This window comes from Sesamum indicum, unplaced genomic scaffold (genome assembly GCF_026168435.1).
Source record: "Sesamum indicum cultivar Baizhima isolate 11 unplaced genomic scaffold, ASM2616843v1 HiC_scaffold_109, whole genome shotgun sequence".
In the NCBI taxonomy this organism is placed as follows: Eukaryota; Viridiplantae; Streptophyta; class Magnoliopsida; order Lamiales; family Pedaliaceae; genus Sesamum; species Sesamum indicum.
In genome coordinates, this window is record NW_028292352.1 from 22,501 (window position 1) to 27,500 (window position 5,000).

At 44.0% G+C, this 5,000-nt stretch overlaps 1 protein-coding gene across 1 annotated transcript in view; it reads left to right on the top strand.

Moving 5' to 3' along the window:
* Positions 1-4,613: 4,613 nt before the first annotated feature.
* The window catches only part of LOC148784229 (ATP synthase subunit C family protein), a 1,715-nt gene continuing 1,328 nt past the window's right edge, over positions 4,614-5,000 (top strand). Inside the window, exon 1 of the mRNA XM_088877369.1 lies at positions 4,614-5,000. This exon is cut by the window's right edge and continues 1,328 nt beyond it. The gene's annotated coding sequence lies outside the window, so the exon portion shown is untranslated.

Here is a 5,000-nt window from a genome sequence, read left to right on the forward strand (position 1 = left end):
GCCACCACCCACAGGGGACAAGGCCTTCTTCTCCAGTCGCGGATTCTCCACTTCTTCGGATTCGGATGTAGATGTGTCTGCTGAAAGCCTAGGTTTACTATTATATATACCCCAGAGTAATGGAACATAATTTCATCTGGAATGGGTTATTGAGGTAAAGGACTTCAACCTCGCAGGGTATCTAGTCTGATCATAAGACTATCATCATGAGCCACTTCAGCACATTAGGCGGGTGGGCATAAAAGGATTTCACGTGCGTAAGGGGATCCCCCTTTTCGCTATGTAGGTTCAACTCATTTTTGATGTGGCCCCCATCATTCCTTACAAATCTAAGGATCATAGGGTTGAGGACCTCTTCATACGAATTTTTCTATTTCCTCTTAATGTTTCGAGCCACTGTCTCTTCAAGCCTTTTAGCTGTTCCTGGACTTTTGCTAGGTTTACCCAGTGGATTTGGAAAGAAAGGTTGTTGGCAAAAGCCTGGGTTAGGTGTGAAAGGTATTCGGTTGCCACCAGCTCTTAAGCACACCCATTGGCATTGACTGCATGGGATCGAAAGACTTCCGGTTTCGTGAACGTGTCCATAACTTTCTCATGGATCTTATTTGGATGAATACACGGGAAGCCCAGAGACCTCATTTGGCATTGTGCGGCTTCCTTAATTGCACTAGCGCACTCAGGTGAGCAACAAGCCGTTGGTTGAACCAATAGGGGCTCTGGCAGAAGATACCACCAGACACCCAATCCCAGCAGAAGACATGTTAGTAGGACGAATCGGCTGTCTTTGACGTAGGCCAAGGCCATTGCCTCTGATAAGCCGATGTCCTTGTACGACTAATTTGTCTTGTGGCGCCCACTAATCCAATAACGCGATCCGGGGATCTAAGTAGGGTGGCTTTGTTGCCTCTATTTTGATCTATTGTCGAAGCAAAAAGAAAGGGCAACTGTTCTCGAATCAGCAATGCCACATCTGACTCAATCAAAAAGCATTTAAAAAACCTCCCTTCCCCCTTTTGCCAAGGAAAGCCTTGAAAGCAGGAAAGGCAAGCTATTTTAACAACGGGGTTTTCTTTTTTATAATACGATCTTCCTTCAAGTCCCACATCTGATGAAACCGTTCTTCAGCCATACCAGACTAATTCCGTCTACGTCTAATGAGCCTAGCCTAACGGTTCTAGGGCGAATTCCTTCTATTGCTCCTTACCCTATAGGTTATAGAGACTCTTCCCAGTGCCAAGAACTAGGATCAGAAGGAAAGTCTCAACCCTTTGGTACGAAAGTAGGCTATGATTCCCAGAGAGAAAGAAATGGTTTCATATAAATATATATGGCACCTAGTTATCTTTATTTAAGTCGGCCTTACTCGGGCTAAGTTCAAGCAAAGATCAGTCCTTTAAGCTAATTAAGTGATCAACTAGAACACCTTCCCCAATGAAACTTCTTTCCCCGGAGCAGAAACTGAAAGAGAAAAGACCGGGTATGCCTGCTGAAACGGATTCGTGAACAATAAGAGATATACCCCAGAAACCATTTGAACCAGAGCTGAAACCATTGAATTACCCGAGAGTGATTTCACTCCAGAAGACCTCGAGTCACTGGCTGCCTTTAGAGCAGACTAAGAATCAGGTACGGAAGGAAGTGAAGGTGAAGCAGGCTTGCTTTAAGGGCTAGGCTTTCTCTCTTCTTTGGCTTGACAATATGACAGAGATGGGCCCTTGAGCCTGGGCTTTCTTCTTTAATAAAGCCTTGAGCCGGAACTCGATTGTTGGTCGGATCTTGCTGGGTATTCCCACTTTGCTTGGATGGCTTCGCCTTTGATTAGGACTTTTCCGCATTTCATCTCAAAGAGGATCTAAGCTAACTAAGCTAAACAGTGCTTTTCTCTTCCTAAACCCAAAGAGTAAGAGTAAAGCATTCCAATTTCAGGGCTTAGCTTAGGCCCCTTCCTAATCTAATGCCATGCCCAACCAATGCCGAATCCAAGACCTAGTTCACGCTTGAAAGCCATAGCTAGTCTTCTTCCCACTGACCGCTACTAATAAGATAAGACGAACCACTACCAGGAGTCCTTCTTCCAACAGATGGGGGTTCAATAGCTGCTGATTCTGTAACAGCTTGTTCTGTCACAGCTTCTTCAACTCAACCTCCCCCAGGGAAGTAAGTAAGGTAGCAGGAATATATCTACTAGGCCTTGAGTCGGGTTTGAACTCCTCTCCCCTCACTACTCTCTTTGGTTCTGCCTTTAAGAGGCCTGTAGAGGGAGAATTTTCACTGCAAACTCTTCTCGCCAAGGAAAGAAGTCCAATAGCAGCTGATCTTAGCTTTGAGCACTTATTCCTTTTGTCCCCAGCTACCTCTGAGAGTGGTCACGAGCTTATTGGAATCAGAGCTTTTTCAAGCATTCCCATAGTAAGAAGGTCAACCGAAGCCAATTCATCTCTGTTAACGAATGCTCCTACTCCTAACGGTTCTATATAAAATTCCTTAAGGATAAGGAAGAAGGAAAGGAAACCCGTATAACACAAACAAAGGAAAGCAATCAGTCGGCTCTGCACCTTTAGACCCTTTCGAGACGGTTAAACACTCTTTCTTAAGACATTTCTTAATGGAGTTCAAAGAACTCAAGAAAAAGCATCCTGCGCTCTTTCTTCGCATTCTGCCTTCTTTTCTCTCCTAACTCATAAAAAGGGTACGGGAAGCTAAGGTTTGGTTGAGCTCGACCGAAGCCAGACGGATCAAAGAATCTGTTGTCCTAAACCCCAGACAGAAAATGAGTAGGTAAAGAGCGACAAAGAAAGCCCATCTTTCTTCTACATTTACCGAGGCAATCTCGACGAAAAAAGAATAAGACTCAAGATCACAAACTATATCTCGTCACTTTACATGTTTCACTTTCAATGTGGAGACAGTTTCTGAACCAGAGCAGTCAATTGAAAGAAGAAAGCAAAAAAGCACTCTCGTTGACCAAGAGAAGAGAAAAGAAAGACCAAAGGGCGTAAAGCCAAGTCTCGGCTAAGACCTCGGGATGGGTATGAGTTGGAGTGAGGGGATATTCTTTTGCCAGGAGATATGTACAAGTAGTTGATCTACCTGACTCCGCGATCCCTGAGGGGAGGTTGGGCAAAGCCTAATGATCCGAACCCTTTCTTGTGGAATCTGGAGAAGAAGCTTTCGCGGAATAAAATTCAGTCTTAACACAGAAGGCAGTGGCAATTTTTCATAAAAAAGCCCAAGCACTCCGCTGGTGAATCCTATAACACCTAAAGCTGTGCTATCTCATGGACCACGGGATGACAAGAAGAAGGAGGAAGAACATAACGATAAGAAGTCGCTATCGGCCGGCTGCTTTCTTTTGACGGGAGAAAGAAGAAGTGGGTGTGACGCCTTGCCTAAAAGCCAAAAGAAGCTTTCTTCGTTCACACCTTTTAGCCTCTCTTACAGAAGCGGAAGGATCAATCAGTGAACTAGAGAGTGGAGTATGAAAGCGATGTCTTAAGAAACCTTCTGTCTAGCTCTGCACACCAGAATAGATGGCTGCTGCATTACATTAAATATAAATAAAGGAAATCTTTAGTTATCAGTTAAGATCTAATCAGATAAGGGGAATTTTTTAACCGGTCCCGCAAGTAAGGCTAGATTTCTTTTCTAGCTCATTCACTCGGACATTCGATCACAGAATCCATTGACAACGGATTTCACTACCATTCCCATTTTCGGGCAACTTTGACGCTCTCCTTTACCACTGCATGACTAGATCACACAGACAGACAAAAAGAAAAAAAAATCAGAGAAAAATGGCGGGTTTGGGATTCATGCAATAAGAAGGAAGAGTCAGCCGCTGACGAGTCTGCTAGAAAGAGTGTTTTGAACCCGTTGTCGAAAGACCGGGGAAGACAAGCAAGAAGTCTTTGAGCGAAGACGTTGTCCTTGGATAAGTGCGAGAAGAGACCTTTCCAAGTCAGTCCCTCAGGTCGATACTTCCATGGCCATGGTAGCCACGTGTCATTACCCCCATTGGCATAGCTAGATGATCTTCACTCTCTCGATCCCTTTGAAAAACATTTGCCTATCTATTTGATCTGACCAGGTAAATTGACCTATCCCCCAGCGTACCGGAGCTTTTCTACCCGCGGAAGATCTTTTTTATCTTAGTCAAATGATCGATTCATTCCTCAATCGCAGCAGGCAGACCTTCAACATAATAGATCATTGCAAGCCCTTCTATGCCTATCTTCCCCTCTGCGCCTTGAACAGAAGCTCAAGTGCACGAAGACCCTCTTACTTAAGCAGGTGCTATCACTTAAGAAAATCTCTGGGTCATTCTTCAAGACTACCACCTTCCTTCTCTTCGGGCATTGGAAGATGAATCAACTCCATATAAGCTGGATGACCCGGGCCTTCTTTGTGCCTTGGTGTTAACTGTAGCACTATCAGACCTTGAAGGTTAAGTTAGTGTTCCATGAATTCAATCCCACATAAATGCTGTGGCATAAGTTATCTAGCTACATTCTATTACCAGTTGACACCTCCTTGAAACTTAAATAAGTCTTATGGGATAACATACACAAGTATGCCTCTAAAAATTGGATGTTTGAAAGGGAACTAGAAATATCGTAATAAAAGAATCTTACGCCTAAAAATCCCATGTCTTTCTTGGTTGGACCAACCCAACCGGTGATTTTCAACAAGTCTCTCTTCTTTTTTTTTGGGGGGGAGCAGAGCTATTCTGAAAAATCGAAAAAGATGAATAAGAAAAATGAACTGATACTCTATGGAGTATCAAGTGCAGCTGATCTAGAATTTATGCTATCCCGTAGTGATAGTGTATCCTTAGAGAGTCTGTCAAGTACCTCTTCAACTAGGTCGGATGCGGAAAGCGCTCCACCTGACTTTGAGGGGATACTGGATAGAATCTCTAATGAATACACACACTGGCTTCTTCAAAGCGGGAGGGAATTACCTCCCGAATGGACGATGCCAGACCTTGTTCGGGCAGTGAT